The sequence below is a fragment of the Bos indicus x Bos taurus genome, chromosome 20 (genome assembly GCF_003369695.1).
Source record: "Bos indicus x Bos taurus breed Angus x Brahman F1 hybrid chromosome 20, Bos_hybrid_MaternalHap_v2.0, whole genome shotgun sequence".
NCBI classification, from domain to species: domain Eukaryota; kingdom Metazoa; phylum Chordata; class Mammalia; order Artiodactyla; family Bovidae; genus Bos; species Bos indicus x Bos taurus.
The window spans coordinates 14,264,139-14,289,384 of NC_040095.1; positions in this window are offsets into that span (position 1 = coordinate 14,264,139).

The following is a 25,246-nucleotide window of genomic DNA, read 5'->3' on the forward strand; positions in this document are numbered from 1 at the left end:
GATATAGGTCACCAGGAAAGGATTTTACCTTTCGACGGGATGAAGATGGGATGCTATCAATATGGGATGGCTATTGGAGGGTTTTGAGCAGAGGCATTACATGATCTGATTTAGGTTTTTGAAAGATTTTTTCTATATGGAGAAAAGACTCTAGGAAGACAAGACTAACATCAAGGAGATCAGGTGGGTGACAATTACAGTCATCCAAGTAGAAGGTGGGGTGGTGATGACTTACTTCAGGGCAATAGCTGAGATGGTGGTGAGAAATGAACCTGGACAGATTTTTAATACAGAGTCTTCGTCACTCAAATACGTTCCACTCTTTGCAACCCCATGCACTGTAGCCTCTGTCCATGGAATTCTCCAGACAAGAATACTAGAGTAGGTAGCCATTGCCTACTCCAGAGTATCTTCCTGACCCAGGGGTTGAACTGGGGTCTCCCACATTGGTAGGTGGATTCTCTACCATCTGAGCCACCAGGCAACCAACAGCGTTTTCTGATGGATTAGATGTAGTGAGCAAGAAAAGGAGGGAAGGATGACACCAAGATTTTTTGTCTTGAGCTGTTAAAAAGATGGATTGCCATTCACTAAGATATAAAAGACTACTGGAGATTAAGGAGTTTGATTTTGAATATTAGGTTTGAGATCCTTACTAGATAATCAATTTGAAAGCATGAATAGACTGACATACAGGTTAAAGTTTAAAGAGGAGAACTAAAGTAAACATACAAATTTGGTTATATTTGGGGTATAGATAGATGATACTCACACCAGTGAGAAAGGACAAGTTCACCAAAGGAATTACGATAGAGAATAGGAACAGTATGTTTAGAGGCTGAGCGTGAAGAGGGCAATTCTAGTCAGTAATCAAGGTTGATATCAGCAGTAATAAAACATAGCAATATCACCTACCCCTTGATATGATGTGCTGAGAAGAGTATGACATTACTTCTGTGGCATTTTTGCCAAAAAATACATAATCTCAATCTAACTGTGAGAAAACATCAGGCAAATCCAAACTGAGAGACGTTCTACAAAATAACTGCCCAGTGCTCATCAAAAATAAGGGACGAGTGATTGAGAAGCTGTCACAGATTAAAGGAAACTAACAAATAACAACTAAATACAATGTGTGGTCCCAAATCCTGGGACAGAAAAAAAGATGTTAATAGGAAAACTGTTAAAATTCAAATATAGACTGTGGTTTAGTTAGCAGTATTGTACCGATGTTATTTTCCTGGTTTTGATCATTAGACTGTGGTTACGTAAGATGTTAACATTAGGGAAGCTGGTTTAGAGAAATGGAGGAACTTTCTGTTTTATTTTTGCAAGTTGTCTGTAAAAGTATTCCACAAAAAAAAAAAAAAAAATTTTAAAGAAAATAAAGTTCATGACTTTCAGGCACATACCCCCAAGGATGTGGTTGCCCTCACATCCAGTCTAGAGATGCCTGAGAAGTAGGCAGGGCCATCCTGCAGCATCTTCAGACCATGTTAAAGGGTTTGATTTTCCTCTAAGAGCCAGTGAAGGATTAGGCTGGGAATGTGGAGGAAGATGGGAAACTAGACATGTTTGTTTTAGGCAAAAAGAGACAAGAAAACAGAATAAATACTGGGTTAGGCCCAGATTCAAGCAAACACCCAGTTACTCTCAATTATTCATCCTGTTCTCCAAACAGAATTGACCATGAGTTAGTTCATGACTCACAAGGGTGTTAGCACATTGTAACGTCTGGCTGGGAAGATTGCTCAAATCCCAAAGGATTATCCTTGAGGAGCCTCGCATCCTCAGTCCTGTTTTCTCCTGGCACTCTTACAGTCCAAGCAGAACTGTGGAGGGGATCTGAAGCTTGAAGGCCTGAGAGGTGAACTGTGTGCGCATTACATCTGGTGCTGTCTGTGTGGAATCATTCCAGAACAAGGACCGCAGCTGGACTGAGATACCAGCCTGCAGAGAGTGAGGAAATGACCCTCTGGAAATGAGGGGACAGACTCCTGTGCCCTTCTCAGCCAGCGCTGGTGTGGGAGGGTTTGTGGCAAAGCGGGGTAGGGTGTGTTTCATCACATCAGAGTCCCCAGGGGGGTTGCAGAGCAGTTGGAGACGGTGACTGGGAAGTGCTAATTATAAAATTATATATTAAACATTAGCCAAGGGGAAATTGTAAAAGTGGCTTATATAGAAGACAGAGGGTTCCCTGAAGCTGGAGAGTTCATGCCTCTGCCCAAAGAAGGGGTGAACTGTGGAGAAAAGATGTTCCATTTAACTCCTTGCTGTCCTATGGGGCAAGGGCTGAGAATCTAGAGAATCCCTGGGGTCTAGGGTCTGATCACCCCTTCCCCACCCTCCCACCAGCAACCCTCTCTCTTTTCTTGGCCTGGGAGGAAACTATCAGCCTCCAAGTCTGCTCTCTGAAACTCTGAAATCATGCAGTCTAACACCTTAAGCCTCCAGTCCTACAAAATGTTATTTTTAACAGTTGCATCCTTACTTTGTGCTAGAATCTTTATGTAATTGTTTCTAATCCTTTCAACAACCCTTTACAGTAGTTATTATCACCTCCATTTTCTGAGGGCCATTCTTGGTGAGGACACAGAGGCTTAGCTTCTCTTAAGTGCATGGCTGAGTCAGGATTTGAACCCAGGTCTGTCTCCCCAGTATTGAATGAGCTCAGGATGCCAGGAGTGAGGAACCCTCCGGGAAGGGCCATGCCTGGCACTGACCATCACCCCCAGTGGCCCAACTTCATAAGCATACACCATGTGCTGGATTTCAGGAAATTTCACTGGGGATGTGGAATCAGCAGCCCGTGACTCATCAGGCTGAATTCAGGGGAGGCTGCCTGGTGGGACTGCTGCAGCCCGTTTCCAGGACCCAAGGTCTGGGCAGAGTGAAGAGGAGGGGCATAAAGAGTTGTGACCAGCACACCTGCGCTCCTGATGTTGAAAAATCACTGAGGATGTCAGTGTTGGCCTGCAGCTACATTTCTGGCTTAAACTTTGGGTGGCTTTACTAAGCCTTGAAAGTGGAAAGAACACATCATATTGAGAGTCAGACAGTGAGTGAGGTCCAGGGTGCTAGCTGACCCGTTGCCATGGACTTGACCCGTGAAGAGGAGCAGAGAAGCGTTTTCATTAGCATCAAAGTCTGTCATGTGCTCCGGGCAACCTACAGAGGGAAGGGTAGCCGGGCCTCAGCCCCACTCCCGGGATGCAGAATCATAGAGACGCCCAGGCCCACATAGACACTGTAACGACCTACCACGTTGATTAAATAGATCTGCCGTGAACTATTTTTAAAAGTGCAAGCAATGGGGCAAGAGCATTTTGCATGTTGGAAACATTTAAGAAGTTAGCATTCCCCAGAAAAAATAAAGGAAGGAAAAAAGAAAAGTCAGTTCTCATGGTAGGTGTTGAGAAAAGGGAGTTAAGAAGGACTCCGTCACACTATTAGGTCATAACACTGCTATTTTCTTGTTTTACCTCCACTGTTGCCCTTCTGTACTGCATTCCCTTTTGTTCTCTGGCTTTTCTGCATCATCCCTCTCCCCGGGTTATCTCCTGCCATTTTCCTCTCCCTGCTTCCCAGCACTTGAGTAGCTCCTACATGTCCTTCACAGTGCGGCTCAGTTTCTTTCTGGGATGTCTTCCCTGCCCACCTGAGCTTAGGTAGGAGCCATTCCTGTGCATCCTGTGGATTCTTCTAGCCAAACACTCATCACTTTGTTTTGTTAGCTCCTCCAAAGCAGGGACTGAATCACTGTTCCTGGCTCTTTGTGTGCTAGGCTTCAGGGATATGTAAGAACCAGAAAGTAAGAACATCCAGCTTTAGACTAGACACGAATGTCCCACTGGCTCCTTCCGTGGTTTCCTTGTCCCTTCAACCATCTTTGATTCTTCTTTTCTCCACTTCCTTTATTCAATCACCCACAAAGTCCTGTCCATTTAAATAACAGTAAAATGAAGCTCTTAATATATGTTCAGTTCAGTTCAGTTGCTCAGTTGTGTCCAACTCTTTGAGACCCCATGGACTGCGGCACGCCAGGCCTCCCTGTCCATTACCAACTCCCGGAGCTTACTCAAACTCATGTCCATCAAGTTGGTGATATCATCCAGCCATCTCATCCTCTGTCGTCCCCTTCTCCTCCCTCCTTTGATTTTTCCCAGCATCAGGGTCTTTTCCAGTGAGTCAGTTCTTCACATCAGGTGGCTAAAGTATTGGAGTTTCAGCTTTAGCATCAGTCCTTCCAGTGAATATTCAGGACTGATTTCCTTTAGGATGGACTGGTTGGATCTCCTTGTTAGGTTGTCACAACTACTCTACATGTGCTGTCATCAAGCTTCACAACTTGGTAAGGTGGATGCTGTCATATTCTGGCTTTACAGACGAGGAAATTGAGGCAAAAGAGATTAGACAATTTGCCTGAAGTCATACAGACAATACGTGATAGAAGTAGGATTGGAACCCAGGCCGTCTGGCTTCAAAGCCCTAAATATTAAATGTGTCTCAGTCCTCAGAGGCCACCATGGTGTCATTTCCCCCACCCTGCATTCCCTATAACACTCCATTCCCTATAATGCAGCCAGAGCAATTGTTCTAAATGAGCTCTCTTTAAAACCCTCCCTAACTCTGTTTCCCTCCAGACCAAGTCCAGACTTCTTAGGGCAATAGGCAAGACCCTTCCCCCAGGTGCCCTTACCCACCTTCCAGACTTTTCTCATGCTGCTCCTCACTTCAGCTCCCAAGCCCAGGATATTTTGTGCATGGAACACCATGGCCGCCTCCTCTCTTTGCCTGGCTAATCCCCTCTTGCCCTCAGATCTCTGCTTAGACATTACTTCTCCCAGAAGCACTCCTTGACCCCTTGACTCATTAGTGCTGCCACAGTATCCACTGCTCACCCCTTTGTAGCAACTGTCGTACCTTCAGAAAGTCTGCTCCATCCCTCGATCTCCTTCACCAGCTGTAAGCTGCGTAAATGCAAATATAGGCTCTTGTTTTTGGTGACTCCACCAGGAATAGCACAGTATTCAATAAACATTTGTTAAAATGAAGGAATTAAGGGATGGCCTTTTAAAGAGATATTTATTTAGGCTGTGCCTGGTCTTAGTTGTGGCATGTGGAATCTTTAGTTGCGGCATATGGGGTCTTAAAAAATTTTTTTTCTGATGTGGACCATTTTTAAAGTGTTTTATTGAATTTGTTGCAATACTGCTTCTGCTTTATGTTTTGATTTTTTGGCCTTGAGGCATGTGAGATCTTAGTTCCCCAGCCAGGCATAGAACCCACACCCCCTGCACTGGAAGGCAGAGTCTTAACCACTCCATCATCGGGGAAGTTCTGGCATGCAGGATCTTTCAGCTGCAGCAGGCAGGATCTTGATTTATGGCATAAAGGATTTTTAATTGCATCATGTGTGACCTTTTAGTTGCAATATGCAGGATCTTCAGTTGAGGCATGTGGGATCTAGTTCCCTGACGGGAGATTAAACTCTGGTCTCCTGCATTGGGAGCATGGAATTCTTAGCCACTGGATCACCAGGAAAGTACCTAAGGGATGACTTCTAAGCTGAAGTTCTGACCTTGGCTGCTTCTGTAAGCATTCCTACACCTGACTCTTCCTACCTTACATAATAGACAGAATTACCAGATTCATGAGTGAAGATGGTATTAAAGGGCAGCAGACATGGAGTAGGGGACTGCTAAGGGAGGCAGACACTCTCCCCATGAGGCAGTATCAACTTCTACTTCCCAGGGGAGACAGAAGACTTCCTGGGACCTTTTGCTTGAGAGTCTGTGGGTTTAAATTATATCTCCTGCACCTGTCCATAGCCAGAGGGCTATGTGAGAGGCCACACTACCTGTGGCTCCTTCTAGGTGTCAGCACTGCTCACGTGGTGGCTTTTGGACTTGGCTATAGCTTTATCAAACTTCACTTTGCTACTGCTAAGTCACTACAGTCGTGTCCGACTCTGTGTGACCCCATAGATGGAAGCCCACCAGGCTCCCCCGTCCCTGGGATTCTCCAGGCAAGAACACTGGAGTGGGTTGCCATTTCCTTCTCCAGTGCGTGAAAGTGAAAAGTGAAAGGGAAGTCACTCAGTCGTGCCAGACTCTTAGCGACCCCATGGACTGCAGCCTACCAGGCTCCTCCATCCATGGGATTTTCCAGGCAAGAGTACTGGAGTGGGGTGCCATTGCCTTCTCTGAGTATCTGGGTTTTAGTTTCTGGCAGTATAGCAGATTAGATACACTGAATGACACTTCCAACTGAACCAACTAAAATGAAAGAAGGAAAAAAAAAGTGCCTTTAAAAAACAAAAACATGTTGTTTAAGTGTTGAAAATAAAGAATCTGTGATTCCCAAAAGGAAAGGAACAGCAGTCACTGGAGTCACTGAGAAATGAGGTATTTTTCACCCTGAGGTTTTCTGGGCAGCCAGCAAATTTCTACTTTGATGGATATGTCAGACTCAAGAAGTTGGAGATAACTCCCAGTGCTTGCTCAGCATGGAGATTGAGTAAGACACCCTGGCACGAACTGCCACAGAGAGAAATCAGTGCACTGACCTGGTTACTGGGTGGAGGGATTAAACAGCTCCTCCCCCTGAATTATGTAACCATAACTGAGCCCTCATAAGGGTCTATCAGCCTGAATTCATACTCCTTCAGGGTCAAAACAACTTTAAGTAAAGTATTCAACTTCAAATAGTACCAGATTACTGCTCCCAGGAGACTTGCAGAAGCAATTTGAATCTTCTGAAAAGGAACTCACCTTCAACCCTAGACTTAAAGAATTTTTTCAGATAAAGTTACAAGGAAAATGAGCAACTCACAATAAAACCAAACTCCCAAAACACACTAGAAAAATAGAACACTATGAATGAGGGAGAAAAAAAGAGACAGCAGAAACAAAACTTCAATTATAAAAAAATTTTCTAGATAAAAAGATGGATGGCATTGTGAACAACTTTATACCAATAAATTTGAAAACTTAGATGAAATGGATTGGGTCCTACAAAAACATAATGGAAAAACTGACTCAAAAAGTAGAAAATCTGAATAGTTCTACTACAATAGTTTTAAAAAATGAATTAGTAATTTAAAATCTTTCCACATACAAAAACAAAACAAAACAAAGAGCTGCCAGGCACATATGACTCAGAAAAAGGCATTTAATAAAATTTAAAATTTATTCATGATTAAAAAACAAAAAGGTTTACCTAATTTGGAAAACGGTATCCATTAAAATCTCTACAGAATACATTATAATTTTTAAGGAAATATTGAAAGCATTCTACATAAGATCCAGGAGAAAAAAGGGAGACTGAATAGCTATTCAGTATTTTGCTAGAAAGGCATTCAAAACAGCATATCATTTACAAAAAGCAATGCATTTAAAAAATAATAATAATTTATGGAAACACCAAAATACATGTGATGAATAAATCTAAGAAGAAAATGTGAAAGTGCTTAGTGGAGAAAATTACAGAACTTTATTAGGAAAAAGATACAGTAAGTTAGTCACTCATTTGTGTCCAACTCTTTGCAAACCATGGACTGCAGCATGCCAGGCCTCCCTGTCTGTCACCAACTCGGAGCTAGCTCAAACTCATGTCCATTGAGTCAGTGATGCCATCCAAAAATCTCGTCCTCTGTAATCCCCTTCTTCTCCCACCTTCAATCTTTCCCAGCATCAGGGTCTTTTCAAATGAGTCAGTTCTTCCTATCAGGTGGCCAAAGTATTGGCATTTCAGCTTCAGCATCAGTCTTTCCAATGAAAATTCAGGGTTGATTTCCTTTAGGATTGACTGGTTTGACCACCTTGCAGTCCAAGGGACTCTCAAGAGTCTTTTCCAGTATCACAGTTCAAAACTATCAAATCCTCGAAACTCAGCTTTCTTGGGCTTCCCTTGTGGCTCAGCTGGTAAAGAATCCTCCTGCAATGCACGAGACCTGGGTTTGATCCCTGGGTTGGGAAGATATCCTGGAGAAGGGAAAGGTTCAGTTCAGTTCAGTTGCTCAGTCATGTCCGACTCTTTGCGACACCATGAATCGCAGCATGCCAGGCCTCCCTGTCCATCACCAACACCTGGAGTTCACCCAGACTCACGTCCATCGAGTCACTGATGCCATCCAGCCATCTCATCCTCTGTCGTCCCCTTCTCCTCCTGCCCCCAATCCCTCCCAGCATCAGAGTCTTTTCCAATGAGTCAACTCTTCGCATGAGGTGGCCAAAGTACTGGAGTTTCAGCTTTAGCATCAGTCCTTCCAGTGAATATTCAGGACTGATTTCCTTCAGAATGGACTGATTGGATCTCCTTGCAGTCCAAGGGACTCTCAAGAGTCTTCTCCAACACCAGAGTTCAAAGGCATCAATTCTTCGGCGCTCAGCATTCTTCACAGTCCAACTCTCACATCCATACATGACCACAGGAAAAACCATAGCCTTGACTAGATGGACCTTTGTTGGCAAAGTAATGTCTCTGCTTTTGAATATGCTATTAGGTTGGTCATAACTTTCCTTCCAAGGAGTAAGCGTCTTTTAATTTCATGGCTGCAGTCACCATCTGCAGTGATTTTAGAGCCTCCCAAAATAAAGTCTGGCACTGTTTCCACTGTTTCCCCATCTATTTGCCATGAAGTGATGGGACCAGATGCCATGATCTTTGTTTTCTGAATGTTGAGCTTTAAACCAACTTTTTCACTCTCCTCTTTCACTTTCATCAAGAGGCTTTTAGTTCTTCTTCACTTTCTGCATAAGGGTGGTATCATCTGCAAATCTGAGGTTATTGATATTTCTCCCGGCAATCTGAATTCCAGCTTGTGCTTCTTCCAGCCCAGCGTTTCTCATGATGTACTCTGCATATAAGTTAAATAAGCAGGGTGACAATATACAGCCTTGACGTGCTCTTTTTCCTATTTGGAACCAGTCTGTTGTTCCATGTCCAGTTCTAACTGTTGCTTCCTGACCTACATACAGATTTCTCAAGAGGCAGGTCAGGTGGTCTGGTATTCCCATCTCTTTCAGAATTTTCCACAGTTTATTGTGATCCACGCAGTCAAAGGCTTTGGCATACTAAAGGTTACCCACTCCAGTATTCTGGCCTAGAGAATTCCATGGACTGTATAGTCCATGGGGTCACAAAGAGTCCGACACGACTGAGCAACTTTCACTTTCTCACATCCATACATGACTACTGGAAAAACCATATCTTTAACTGAATGTACCTTATTGGCAAAATGATATCTCTGCTTTTTAATATGCTGTCTAGGTTCAGTCTGAGGAGGCCTTTCAAATAGCTGTGAAAAGAAGAGAAGTGAAAAGCAAAGGAGAAAAGGAAAGATATACCCATTTGAATGCAGAGTTCCAAAGAATAGCAAGGAGAGATAAGAAAGCCTTCCTCAGCGATCAATGCAAAGAAATAGAAGAAAACAATATAATGGGAAAGACTAGAGATCTCTTCAAGAAAATTAGAGATACCAAGGGAATATTTCATGCAAAGATGGGCTCAATAAAGGACAGAAATGGTATGGACCTAACAGAAGCAGAAGATATTAAGATGAGGTGGCAAGAATACACAGAAGAACTGTACAAAAAGATCTTCACGACCCAGATAATCACGAAGGTGTGATCACTCCCACTCACCTAGAGCCGGACATCCTGGAATGTGAAGTCAGGTGGGCCTTAGGAAGCATCACTATGAACAAAGCTAGTGGAGGCGATGGAATTCCAGTTGAGCTATTTCAAATTCTAAAAGATGATGCTGTGAAAGTGCTACACTCAATATGTCAGCAAGTTTGGAAAACTCAGCAGTGGCCACAGGACTAGAAAAGGTCAGTTTTCATTCCAGTCCCAAAGAAAGGCACATTGAGATGGCTGGATGGCATCACTGACACAAGGGACATGGGTTTGGGTGGACTCCACGAGTTGGTGATCGACAGGAAGGCCTGCAGTACTAGGGTTCATGGGGTCGCAAAGATTCGGACATGACTGAGCGACTGAACTGAACTCAGTCATTCAGTCATGTCCAACTCTTTGCAACCCCATGGACTGCAGCATGCCAGGCCTCCCTGTGCATCACCAACTCCCAGAGCTTGCTCAAACTCATGTCCATTGAGTCGGTGATGCCATCCAACCATCTGATCCTCTGTCGTCCCTTTCTCCTCCTGCCCTCAATCTTTCCCATAATCAAGGTCTTTTCCAATAAGTTGGCTCTTCGTATCAGGTGGCCAAAGTATTGGAGTTTCAGCTTTAGCATCAGTCCTTCCAATAAATATTCAGGACTGATTTCCTTTAGGATCGACTGGTTAGACTCCTTGGAATCCAAGGGACTCTTAAGAGTCTTCTCCAACACCACATTTCAAGAGCATCAGTTCTTGGGCACTCAGCTTTCTTTATAGTCCAGCTCTCACATCCCTACATGACTACTCGAAAAACCATAGCTTTGACATAGTGACATAGCTTTGACTTGGTGGATAAAGTAATGTCTCTGTTTTTTAATATGCAGTCTAGGTTTGTTATAGCTTTTCTTCCAATGAGAAAGCTTCTTTTAATTTCTTGGTTGCATTACCATCTGCAGTGATTTTGGAGCCCAAGAAAATAAAGTCTGTCACTGATTCCACTGTTTCCCCATCTATTTGCCATGAAGTGATGGGACCAGATGCCATGATCTTAGTTTCCTGAATGTTGAGATTTAAGCCAACTTTTTCACTCTCCTCTTTCACTTTATCAAGAGGCTCTTTAGTTCTTCTTTACTTTCTGCCATAAAGGTGGTATCATCTGAATATATGAGGTTATTAATATTTCTCCCAGCAGTCTTGATTCCAGCACGTGCTTCATGCAGTCCATCATTTCTCATGATGTTCTCTGCATATAAGTTAAATAAGCAGGGTGACAATATACAGCCTTGACATACTCCTTTCCCTATTTGGAATCAGTCTGCTTTTCCATGTCCGGTTCTAACTGTTGGTTCTTGACCTTCATACAGATTTCTCAGGAGGCAGGTAAGGTGGTCTGCTATTCCCATCTCTTTAAGAATTTTCCACAGTTTGTTATGATCCACACAGTCAAAGGCTCTGGCATAATTAGTAAAGCAGAAGTAAGTGTTTTTCTGGTATTCTCTTGCTTTTTAAATGATCCATCAGATGTTGGCAATTGATCTCTGATTCCTCTGCCTTTTCTAAATCCAGCTTAAACATCTGGAAGTTCACGGTTCACGTACTATTGAAGCCTGGCTTGGAGAATTTTGAGCATTAATTTACTAGCGTGTGAGATGAGTGCAATTGTGTGGTAGTTTGAACATTCTTTGGCATTGCCTTTCTTTGGGATTGGAATGTAAATTGACCTTTTCCAGTCCTGTGGCCACTGCTGAGTTTTCCAAATTTGCTGGCATATTAAGTGCAACACTTTCACAGCATCATCTTTTAGGATTGAAGTAGCTCAACTGGAATTCCATCGCCTCCACTAGGTTTGTTTGTAGTGATGCTTTCTAAGGCCCCCTTGACTTCGCACTCCAGGATGTCTGCCTCTAGGTGAGTGATCATACCTTTGTGACTATCTGGGTCATTAAGATCTTTCTTGTACAGTTCTTCTGTATATTCTTGCCACCTCTTCTTAATACCTTCTGCTTCTGTTAGGTCCATACCATTTCTGTCCTTTATTGTGGCCACCTTTGCATGAAGTGTTCCCTTGGTACCTCTGAGTTTCTTGAAGAGATCTCTAGTCTTTCCCATTCTATTGTTTTCCTCTCTTTCTGTGAGTTGGTTGCTGAGGAAGGCTTTCTTATCTCTCCTTGCTGTTCTTTGGAACTCTGCATTCAAATGGGTATATCTTTCCGTTTCTCCTTTGCCTTTCACTTCTCTTCTTTTCACAGCTGTTTGTAAGGCCTCCTGAGACAACCATTTTACCTTTTTGCATTTCTTTTTCTTGAGGATGGTCTTTATCAGTGCCTCCTGTAATGTCACAAACTTCCATCTATAGTTCTTCAGGCACTCTGTCAGATCTTATCCCTTGAATCTATTTTTCATTTCCACTGTATAATCATAAAGGATTTGATTTAGGTCATACCTGAATGTTCTAGTGGTTTTGAATTTTGTAATAAGGAATTCATCATCTGAGCCATAGTCAGCTCCTGGTCTTATTTTTGATGACTGTACAGAGCTTCTCCATCTTCAGCTACAAAGAATAAAATCATCCTGATTTCAGTGTTGACCATCTGGTGATGTCCATGTGTAGATTCTTCTCTTGTGTTGTTGTAAGACAGTGTTTGCTATGACCAGTGCATTCTCTTGGCAAAATTTTGTTAGCCTTTGCCCTGCTTCATTTTCTACTCCAAGGCCAAATTTGCCTGTTATTCCAGGTATCTTTTGACTTCTTACTTTTGCATTCCAGTCCCCCATAATGAAAAGGACATCTCTTTGGGGTGTTAGTTCTAGAAGGTCTTGTAGGTCTTCATAGAACTGTTCAACTTAAGCTTCTGTAGGATTACTGTTTGGGGCATAGACTTGGATTACTGTGATATTGAATGGTTTGCCCTGGAAACAAACAGAGATCATTTTGTCATTTTTGAGATTGCATCCAAATACTGCATTTCAGACTCTTTTGTTGACCATGATGGCTACTCCATTTCTTCTAAGGGATTCTTGCCCACAGTAGTAGATATAATGGTCATCTGAGTTAAATTCACCCATTTCAGTCTATTTTAGTTCGCTGATTCCTAATATGTCGATGTTCACTTTTGCCATTTCCTTTTGACCACTTCCAATTTACCTTGATTCATGGACTTAACATTCCAGGTTCCTACTGAAGACATCTAAGACATCTCATCTTTCCCGTTCTATTGTTTTCCTCTGTTTCTTTGCATTGATCACTTAGGAAGGCTTTATTATGTCTTCTTGCTATCCTTTGGAACTCTGCATTCAGAAGGATATATTTTTCCTTTTCTCCTTTGCCTTTCACTTCTCTTCTTTTCTCAGCTATTTTTAAGGCCTCCTCAGACAACCATTTTGCCTTTTTGCACTTCTTGTTGGGGACGGTTTTGATCACCGCCTCTTGTATAACGTCACAAACCTCTGTCCATAGTTCTTCAGGCACTCTGTCTATCAGATCTAATCCCTTGATCTATTTTCACTTCTACTGTATAATCGTGAGGATTTGATTTAGGTCATACCTGAATGACCTAGTGGTTTTCCCTACTTTGTTCAGTTTAAGTCTAAATTTGACAATAAGGAACCTATGATCTGAGCCACAGTCAGCTCCCAGTCTTGTTTTTGCTGACTGTACAGAGCTTCTCCATCTTTAGCTGCAAGGAATATAATCAATTTGATTTCAATATTGACCATCTGGTGATGTCCATGTGTTAGAAGACGGTGTTTCGTGTGACCAGTGCATTCTCTCGGCAAAACTCTGTTGGCTTTTGCCTTGCTTCATTTTGTACTCTAAGGCCAAACTTGCTTGTTAAACCAGGTATCTCTTGACTCTGTACTTTTGCATTCCAATCCCCTATGGTGAAAAGGACATCTTTTTTTGGTGTTAGTTCTAGAAGGTCCTATAAGTCATCATAGAATTCATTCAACTTCAGATTCTTCAGCATTAGTGGCTGGGGCATAGACTTGGATTACTGTGGTACTAAAAATGGTTTGTCTTGGAAACAAACTAAGATCATTCTGTCATTTTTGAGATTGCACCCAAGTACTGCATTTTGGACTCTTGTTGACTGTGAGGGTTACTCCATTTCTTCTAAGGGATTCTTGTCCACAGTAGTAGATATAATGGTCATCTGAGTTAAATTCACCCATTCTGGTCCATTTTAGTTCACTGATCCCTAAAATGTCAGTGTTTACTCTTGCCATCTCCTATTTGACCACTTCTAATTTACCTTGATTCATGGACCTGTCTCTGTCTCTCCATTCTTTCTGGAGTTATTTCTCTGTTCTTCTCCAGTAGGATATTGGGCACCCACTGACCTGGGGAGTTCATCGTTCAGTGTCATATCTTTTTACCTTTTAATACTTTTCATGGGGTTCTCAAGGCAAAAATGGTTTGCCATTCCCTTCTCCAGAAGACCATGTTTTGTCAGAACTCTCCACCATGACCCATCCATCTTGGGTGGCCCTACATGACGTGGCTCATAGTTTCATTGAGTTAGACAAGGCTGTGGTCCATGCGATCAGTTTGGTTAGTTCTTTGTGATTATGGTTTCCATTCTGTCTGCCCTCTGATGGATAAGAATAAGAGACTTGTGGAAGCTTCCTCATGGGAGGGACTAGCTGTGGGAGAATTTAGGTCTTGCTCTGATGGGTGGGACTGTGCTAAGTAAATCTTTAATCCAATTTTCTGTTGATGGGTAGGGCTGTGTTCCCTCCCTGTAGTTTGGCCTAAGTAATGGCTACCTCCTTCAAAAGGAAAGAGGTTAAAAAGATCTAAATATATGATCCAAGAAAAAGAAATGCAAAAAGGCAAAATGATTGTCTGAGGAGGCCTTACAAATAGCTATGAAAAGAAGAGAAGTGAAAGGCAAAGGAGAAACAGGAAGATATACCCATTTGAATGCAGAGTTCCAAAGAATAGCAAGGAGAGAGAAGAAAGCCTTCCTCAGTGATCAATGCACAGAAGGAGAGGAAAACAAAGAATGAGAAAGACTAGAGATCTCTTCAAGAAACTGAAAGGTACTAAGGGAACACTTCATGCACAGGAGGCCACAATAAAGGACAGAAATGGTATGGACCTAACAGAAGCAGAAGGTATTAAGAAGAGGTGGCAAGAATATACAGAAGAACTGTACAAGAAAGATCTTAATGACCCAGATAGTCACAAAGGTATGATCACTCACCTAGAGGCAGACATCCTGGAGTGTGAAGTCAAGTGGGCCTTAGGAAGCATCACTACAAACAAAACTAGTGGAGGTGCTAGAATTCCAGTTGAACTATTTCATATCCTAAAAGATGATGCTGTGAAAGTGTTGCACTCAATATGTCAGCAAATTTGGAAAACTCAGCAGTGGCCACAGGACTGGAAAAGGTCAATTTACATTCCAATGCCAAAGAATGCTCAAACTACCACACAATTGCACTCATCTCACACGCTAGCAAAGTAATGCTCAAAATTCTCCAAGCCAGGCTTCAACAGTATGTGAACCGTGAACTTCCAGATGTTTAAGCTGGATTTAGAAAAGGCAGAGGAACCAGAAATCAATTGTCAACATCTGCTGGATCATCTAAAAAGCAAGAGAATACCAGGAAAAGATCTACTTCTGCTTTACTAATTACATCAGAACCTTTGACTGTGTGGATCATAACAAACTGTGGAAAATTCCTAAGAGATGGGAATAGCAGACCACCTTACCTGCCTCCTGAGAAATCTGTATGCAGGTCAGGAAGCAACAGTTAGAACTGGACATGGAACAACAGACTGGTTCCAAATTGGGAAAGGAGTATGTCAAGGGTGTATATTGTCACCCTGCGTATTTAACTTACATGCAGAGTACATCATGAGAAACTCTGGACTGGAGGGATCAGGAGTTGGAATCAAGATTGCCAGGAGAAATATCAATAACGTCAGATATGCAGATGATACCACCCTTATGGCAGAAAGTAAAGAAGAACTAAAGAGCCTCTTGATGAAAGTGAAAGAGGAGAGTGAAAAAGTTGGCTTAAAACTCAACATTCAGAAAACTAAGATCATGGCATCTGGTCCCATCACTTCATGGCAAATAGATGGGGAAACAGTGGAAACAGTGTCAGACTTTATTTTTGGGGGCTCCAAAATCACTGCAAATGGTGACTGCAGCCTTGAAATTAAAAGATGCTTGCTCCTAGGAAGAAAAGTTAATGACGAACCTAGACAGCATATTACAAAGAAGAGACATTACTTTGCCAACAAAGGCCCATCTACTCAAAGCTTTGGTTTTTCCAGTGGTCATGTATGGATGTGAGAGTTGGATTATAAAGAAAGCTGAGCACCGAAGAATTGATGCTTTTGAACTGTGGTGTTGGAGAAGACTCTTGAGAGTCTCTTGGACAGCAAGGAGATCCAACCAGTCAATCCTAAAGGAAATCAGTCCTGAATATTCACTGTAAGGACTGATGCTGAAGCTGAAACTCCAATACTTTGGTCACCTGATGTGAAGAACTGATTCGTTTGAAAAGACCCTGATGCTAGGAAAGATTGAAGGCTGGAGGAGATGGGGACAATAGAGGATGAGATGGTTGGATGGCATCACCGACTCAATGGACATGAGTTTGAGTAAACTCCAGGAGTTGGTGATTTGACAGGGAGGCCTGGTGTGCTGCAGTCCATGGTATCCCAAAGAGTCGGACCCTACTGAGCGACTGAACTAAACTGAACTGAAATAAATGAAGCCATATAGCAAATTTTTCAGTAGGAATTTACAGTAGCTCACAAATCAATAAATACAGAGATTCAGTAGAATTCCAGTCAATATTCTCTCAGAGGTATTCCTGGAACTTGATGGAATGATACTAGAATTTTTATGGAGGTACAAAGGCCTAGAATAGCCAGTATTCTCTGGAAGAAGACCGCTAGGAAACTTGCCCTGCCAGATCTGCTAAAGCTATGGGAATTAGATCAGTGTGATATTTATACAGGAACAGATAAAACAGGCCAGTGGAACAGAAGCGAGGGCTCCAAACACACATGGACACGTGGACACTTGAAAGAAGACAAAGGGGCCGTGGTGGATGCATGAAGTTGACAAATGGTATTGGGACAGTTGGTTATCCACGTGGAAGAACCTGAAATCAGATCCGAACTTAACCTGCACACAAACATCAAGTTCAAATGGAATACAGACTTAAATATGAAAGGCAAGTGTATAAAGGTTTTAGAAGGCAAATTAGGAGAATATCTTTATGGTATTCTAAGGGTAAAGGAGGGTTTTCTAAGCCAAAATATGAAGACATAAACCATAATGAAAAATTGAAAAATTCAATTTGGTTAAATATCTTTCAAAAGACACCAAATAAGGAGTAAAAAGAGGTAATAAAGATGAAAAAGGTATTTCAGCGCATAAAATAAAATACCAAAAAGGACTATCATCCAGACTATATTGAAGTGTACTATCAATAAGAAAAAGACAGCATGGCCCAATAGAGAAAAGAACGAAAATAGGCACTTCACAAGACAGCCTCAAATTCACTAGTGTTCATCCTTTTCTAACAATCAAGGAAATATATATTAATATTATAATTTCCTACTCATTGGATGGGTGAAAATTTTAATTCTGATAAATGCAGATGGCAAGTGCATGGAATAATGAGCCCTCTAATCCACTGTAACTTGGAATAATGTAATTATGCAGAATATAACTTGGTGTAAACATTTTACAAACACTTTGGCATTACCTAGTAAAGCTAAAATGTGCATATCCGGAACCTATTCCTTATACTTCTGAGTATGTAACCTAGAGAAACTCTGCTATGTATGTTAAAGACATGTAGAAGGATGTCCTATAGGCTTCCCTGGTGGCTCGGGGGTAAAGAATCCGCTTGCCAATGCAGGAGGTACAGGTTCGATCCCTGGGTTGGGAAGATGCCCTAGAGAAGGCAATGGCAACCCACTCCAGTATTCTTATCTGGGAAATCCCATGGATAGAAGAGCATGACAGGCTTAGTGACTAAACAACACAAAAAGAGACGAATATCCTAGCAGCATTGTTCCAGATAGCTCTGACTGGTGACTTTCTGAATGTCCATAAAGAGTAAAATAGATTATGGCTTATTTGCTGCTAAGTCACTTCAGTCGTGTCCGACATTGTGTGACCCCATAGACGGCATCTCACCAGGCTCCCCTGTCCCTGGGATTCTCCAGGCAAGAACACTGGAGTGGGTTGCCATTTCCTTCTCCAACACATGAAAGTGAAAAGTGAAAGTGAAGTCTCTCAGTCGTGTCCGACTCTTAGTGATCCCATGGACTGTAGCCCACCAGGCTCCTCCATCCATGGGATTTTCCAGGCAAGAGTACTGGAGTGGGCTGCCATTGCCTTCTCCAATGGCTTATTTATACAGTGGGAAAAACACAGCAGAGAAAACGATTGAACTACTATAACATGGACGATTCTCAAAAACAGAGTGATGATAAAAAATATAACAAAGCATGAAAAATGTAGCAAAATAATCTAAGACTACAAATGGGATGATTCCATTTATGTAAAAAAACAAAAACTGGCAAAACCAAGTATTATACTCTAAGCGATGCATACACAGTTGGCAAATTATAAAGAAAAGCAACAGGGAGAGAAGGCAGGGCAACTGGAGAGAGGTCCACAGAAGCCCTAGGATACTTGATAATGTTCTGTTTCTTATTCTGGGCAGTGTCACCATTATTTTAAACATTTACAGATGACATTTATTCATTTATCTGTGGTACATCCTGCAATTAAATAAAAACTCTACTCTGTGGTATATGGCAAAGATTAAAAAGATTAAATGGCCCACGACACACTCATGGTGCCAGGCATAAAAGTGATCAATATAATACGTATGTAAATTTTTTTAAAAAATGAATAAAATCATTCTTCCCTGAGCCTTGGCAAGGGTGGGGCCGGACGGCACAGAGGAGTCGGCCGTGGACAGCAGGGCCCCAAGTGAGCATGCAGAGCCTGGACATCGGCTGGAGCCCATCCAGTCCCTGAGGAGTCTGCCAAGTGAGGCAGGCAGACGCATTCCAGAGGATGGCATGTTTACAACCTCTTGGCCCAACACCACTGTCATAAAAGCAGCCAGCTAAAATGCCGTTCTTCTTATCTACAAATGAGCCCCAGGACATTATACCCTTCCTGGAAGAAAATACTGTTTTCTAAGAGAAGATGACCTGAAGTCTCTACAGCTTCTCTCCACCCACCAGCCCTGCAGAGAATCACAAGGAGTAATGTGACCACCTGGCGATGCTTTTCTACCTCACCATGGGTGTATGTGTGTGTGTTAGTTGCTCAGTCCTGTCTGACTCTTTGCTACCCCATGGACTGTAGCCCAGCAGGCTCCTCTATCCATGGGTTTCTCCAGGCAAGAATACCAGAGTGGGTTGCCATTCCCTTCTCCAGGGAATCTTCCTGACACGGGGATCGAACCTGCATCTCCTGCATTGCAGGCAGATTCTTTACTGTCTGAGCCATCAGGGAAGGGAATCTCAGACACACTGGCTGAAGGCCAGGCCTCACTGTGGGCCCTCCAGGTCTTCTAACCAACGTTCAGTGAGCATTGATAACGTCAGGACACTTTGCTGGATGCATGGTATTACGGGTTGAATTGTGTCCCCTTGAATGTTTGCAGTTCTAACTCCAGTCCCTGTGAATGCAACCTTATTTGAAAATAGGGTCTTCGCATGTGATCAAGTTAAGATGAAGTCATGAGGGAGGGCGCTAATCCAAAGTGACTGGCTCCTTATAAAAGGGAAATTTGGACACAGAAAGACCAGTTACACAGGGAGAACGCCATGTGGAAATTAGTGTTCGGCTGCTACAAGCCAAGAGGCTACCAGAAGCTAGGAGAGAGCCTGGAGCAGATCCTTCCTTCATGCCTTCAGTGGGGCGTAGCCCTGCCCAGACCTTAAGCTCAGACTTCTAGCCTCCAGAACTGTGAGACAATATGTTTCTGTTGTTTAAGCCACCCAATTTGTGGTACAATATTTTGGTAACCTCAGGCTGTGCTGTGCTTAGTTGCTCAGTCGTGTCTGACTCTTTGCGACCCCAGGGACTGTAGCCTGCCAGGCTCCCCTGTCCGTGGGGATTCTCCAGGCAAGAATACTGAAGTGGGTTGCCATGCCCTCCTCCAGGGGATCTTCCCAACCCAGGGATCGAGCTTGGGTCTCCCACACTGCAGGTGGATTCTTTACTGCCTGAGCCACCAGGGAAGCACCAGGAAACTAATACAAATGGGCAGATGGGCAGACATGAAGATGAAAAGGATAGGACTTCCTGCCCTCACGGAGCTCACTGTCTCCAAGGGCATGGGAAGAAACAGTTGTGTTTCAAGCCAAATGAAGTACATAAAGTAACGAAAAAGCAAGGACACTGTTCTGCTTGTGCAAGCTGGAGAGTAATGCCAACTGTAGAATGCAAGGTGAAGCTTCACACTTTGATTTGTGTCTTCTTTTCCCCACATTTTCATTTATTCACAGGGAGCTGTCAATTATATTAATCAAAAGTATAAGCTTTGGAATCACAAGTTCAAATTTCGCTCACTTAGTTTTTAGTGACGTGACCCTGGGAAGGTTATTTGTTGTTGTCATTCGGTCACTAAGTTGTGTCTGCCTCTCTGCAGTCTCGTGGCCTGCGGCACGCCAGGCCTCCCTGTCCTTCACCCTGTCCTTCACTACCTCCTGGAGTTTGCTCAGACTCACGTCCGATGAGTTGGTAACGCTATCTAACCATTTCACCATTTCTGTCGCCCCCTTCTCCTTTTTATATCTTCATTAAGGCTCTTTTTTCCCCAGTCTGTAAAATGAGGATAATCATACTTAAATCATAGAGTCATTATCTTTATTAAATGAACAGTATATTGGAATCTATATATGCGTATATCATATATCTATAATATGTATAAATATTTTAGTTACAGTGCTTGACACACAGGAAGTGGCATAAATGGAGTTGATTGTCTGCAGCAGAGGCATCAGCAGTTCTATTTATCCACAAAACTTATTGTGTCTGCTATGAGTCAGTCAACATGTTAGGGATACAAAAGTAAGGCAGTTGTTCCTGCCTTCAAGGAGTTCACAGTCAAGCTCCTTCCTGTCACGGAGACAAATGTGGAAGCAAACAATTACAAAATAATAGAATAAGTAGTGGTAGAGGTAGATGTCAAGGGAGAACCAAATCTGGGGTGTCTCAATGAGGGATCAGGGTAGAGGCAAAGAGGTGATGCTTGAGATGGGCTTTGAAGGATGAGTAAGAGTGTGTTGAGGAGAAGGCCATTCCAAGGAGCAGGAAGGAGTGTGTACAAAGAAGCAGAAGCAGGGAAGAATGGGCAACCACGTTTGGAGAAGGGCAAATTGTTTGGTACAATGGAAGCACAGGAGCCTGGAGGTGATCGTGGAAAGATGGGCAGGGCCATGTTACAAAAGCTGTCTATGCCAGTCAAAGGAGTTTGGACTTACATCTCTAGGCAGTGAGAGCTTTTGAGAGACTTTTTGTTTTTTAGTAATGGATGCTAAGTAAGGGTAAGCTTTTAGACATGGTCCTCTAGCATTAGTGAGAAGGTGAGAAAAGAGGCAGGGGAAACCAGTTAGGAGGTGATCATATTAGTCAAGACCACAAACTATGAAGACTAGCACTGAGTCAGCAGTGGTGGGTGGGCTCGGGGAATGAGAGACAGTGTGAGCTGACGTCTGTGATGCCTTGTGGCTGCCCTTCATTTTTTAAACACTCTTCCAATGCTTCGGGAATTTCCCAGGAAGCCTTCCTGACAGATGAGGAACAGGCATGTGATCTAGGCTTTGTGCATTAGTACCTGATTTTAAAAAAGAGGGACATGAAGAAAGAGATAACAGGGAACACGTTCTGCAGAGGAGCGTGGGGGCCACTGGGTTTTGAGAGACAGTGGTCCTAGCTATAATTCCCCACTCTGGAGTTTGTTGTGATCTTTGGGGCCTGGGTCAGCGGGGACAGGTTTCCTCTGGACGGCTTGGCAGGGTGATTTGGGCATTGCTCTTGTCTGCGAATCTGCCAAGTTGGGCCTTCAGCCCTCCTGAAGATGCTGTGTGCTACCTGATGGTTTAGTAAGTGCTTTTTGATTTTTCTTAAAGCAGCTAGAGTGGATTCTGTTGTTTGTGACCAAGAACACAATCTGATACCAGTAGAAATGATGGGATTTGGTGATAGACTGGGGGATGAGAGAAAGGGTGAAAACTAGAATGACACCCAGAATTCTGTCTTGAGGGCCTAGATGAATAGTAGTGCTGTCAGTTATGCTTGGGAATGACCGGGGACGAATGGAAGGAATAGTGAGCTCAGTCTCCATGCTGAGTTTGAATTTCCTTTTGGACTTGTGGGTCATGCACAGCAAGTTACATGGATCTGAGTATCAGTGAGAAAGTCTAAAAACAAATTGTGGACTGGTTGTTGTTGTTCAGTCACTCTGTTGTGTCCGACTCTTTGTGACCCCATGGACTGTAGCAGCCAGGCTTCCCTGTCCTTCACTATCTCCTGGAGTTTGCTCAAACTCATGTCCATTGAGTTGGTGATGTCGTCCAACCACCTCATCCTCTGTCGTCCCCTTCTCCTCCTGCCCTCAGTCCTTCCCAGCATCCGGGTCTTTTCCAATGAGTCAGTTCTTCACATCAGGTGGCCAAAGTATTGGAACTTCAGCTTCACCAAATCAGTCCTTCTTTATGGTCCAACACTCACATCCATACATGACTACTGGAAAAACTATAGCTTTAACTATACAGACTTTCGTTGGCAAAGTGATGTCTCTGCTTTTTAATATGCTGTCTTGGTTTGTCATAGCTTTTCTTCTAAAGAGCAAGCATCTTTTAATTTCATGGCTGCATTACCATCTTCAGTGATTTTGGAGTCCAAGAAAATAAAGTCTGTCACTGTTTCTATTGTTTCCCCATCTATTTGCCATGAACGGATGGGACCAGATGCCATGATCTTAGTTTTTTGAAAGTTGAGTTTAAAGGCAGCTTTTTCACTCTCCTCTTTCACCTTCATCAAGAGGCTGTTTCTTCTTGTTTTCTGCCATTGGGGTGGTGCTATGTGCATATATGAGGTTGTTGGTATTTCTCCTGGCAATCTTTATATTCATTCAATAAATTAATATAAATTGAACACTTACAATCTAGCAGGCGCTGGGGAAACACTTGTGAATAAGACAATTATGAAAGTTAGTCACAGAGTCGGATCCAACTCTGTGATCCCACAGACTGTAGCCTGACCCGCTCCTCTGTCCATGGAATTCTCCAGGCAAGAGTACTGGAGGGGATTGCCATTTCCTTCTCCAGGGGATCTTCCTGACCCAGGGATTGAACCTGGATCTCCTGCAGATCCAGGTTCTGCAGGAGAGAATCTCCTAAGGTAGATTCTTTACCAACTGAGCCACTAGGGAAACAAGACCATTATAAAATTTATAATCTAATAGGATAAATAAAAATAAGTAAACAAGTAAATATAAAATACGATTTTGGAGTGACAAATGTTCACAAAGAAAAATAGAGCAAAGCAAAGTGGTAAAGAATGATGGTTGGAGGTGGGGTTGGAACAGCTCTTTCAGAAAGGGTGTCCAGGAAGTTGTCTCTGAGGAGGTGCCATTAAAAGGAATTAGGGAGTAGGTCCTACAAAGGTTCGAAGACAAGGAGAAGCAATCTGAATGAAGCAGTGCAAAGGGAAGATAAGCATGGTGTGTTTTAGGGACAGCAAGAAGGACCATGTGAGCAGAGGAAATGAGCAAGAATAGAGGGATAGAGATTGCTCTTGGAGAGGTGGTCAGGGACTAGTCATATGGAGTTTACATTGTTGACCATGTTGAGGGATTTGTATCTTATTCTAAGTTTGATGAGAAGCCATTAGAGAGTTCTGAGCAGGGAGTGAAATGATGTCACTTAAGCTTTTAATGACCACTGCTGCCATTTGGAGTAGTCTTCAGGAAACAAGGGCCAAAGAGGGTAGGTCAGATGCAAGGCGAATGCAGGAATCCAGGCAGAATATGATGGCAGCTTAGACTCAAGAGGTGATGAGAATGACAGGGTGATGAAAAATGTTTGGATGCTGGATATCTTTAGAAAGTACAACCGATGGGACTTGCCAGTGGAATTGCTGTGGATATTAGGGAGAGAGAGATCTCGAATGACTCTCATGTTTTTGGCTTAAGGAATTAGGTGACCAGTGGTATGATTTAACAAGGTGGATGAGAGCCAGTTTGGGGAGCAATGGTGTAAATCAAGTATTTCATTTTGGACTTAAGTTGGAGACGTCTATTAGATATCAAAATGGAAAAGTTTGGGGCAAGAATGATCGATTTGGAAGTCATCATCTCAGAGACAGTATTTAGCCATCTCCCTTCCCTCTCTCCCCCATAAATCTCTTGCCAAATCCCCCCTGAAACCTTGAGGGAAGCCTCCTGTTGTGGGTGAGTTATGGGAGGAACCTTCATCGTTCCTCTCTGGCATAAGTCTTTTCCCAGGAGGTCTGTGCTGAGTCTACCACAAGTAAAATGTAGAAAATAGGAAAAACAGAAAACCAAGGCAAGAAATTTTAAAGAAAAGTACATTGCATTGTGTTGTTTCTGTTGTTCAGTCGCTGAGTCATGTCTGACTCTTTGCAACCCCACGGATTGCAGCACGCCAGGCACCTCTATCCACCTCTATCTCCTGGAGTCTGCTCAAATTTATGTTCATTGAGTCCATGATTCTATCTAACCATCTCATCCTCTGCCTCCCCCTTCTCCTGTTGCCTGCAGTCTTTTCCAGCATCAGGGTCTTTTCCAATGAGTTGCCTCTTTGAGTCGGGTGACCAAAGTATTAGAGCTTTAGCATCAATCCTTCCAATGAATATTCATGGTTGACTTCCTTTAGGATTGACTGGTTTGATCATTACATTGCATTATGAGTTTTACATTTTTAAGTTGAGTGAATACATAATATATGTGTGCTACATGTTTTAAGCTTTAATCCTCTGTAAGGTAGCAACTGTTTTGTTTTGTGACTTCTTGAGAAGCAGCTTGGAGAAGTGGTTAAGATCACTGGCCTTGGAATCCCACTTCTTGTTCCAATTTAGAATGCATAATCTTGGTTTTGGTCTATAATCCCAATCTTGGTCTAGTTTGGATCCTTTCATATCCTTATCTATAACATGGAGATTATAATAGAACTACAGATTTGGGGCTATTGTGGAGGTTAAATGACTCTGTAAAGCCCTTGGAGCGGTGCCCATGTTGAATGCACTCAGTAACAACTCAGTTCAGTTCAGTTCAGTCGCTCAGTCGTGTCCAACTCTTTGCGACCCCATGAATCCCAGCACACCAGGCCTCCCTGTCCATCACCATCTCCCGGAGTTCACCCAAACCCGTGTCCACTGAGTTGGTGATGCCATCCAACCATCTCATCCTCTTTTCCTCTTGCCTTCAATCTTTCCCAGCATCAGGGTCTTTTCCAATGAGTCAGCTCTTTGCATCAGGTGGCCAAAGTATTGGAGGTTTCAGCTTCAGCATCAGTCCTTCCAATGAACACCCAGGATTGGTCTCCTTTAGGATGGACTGGTTGGATCTCCTTGCAGTCCAAGGGACTCTCAA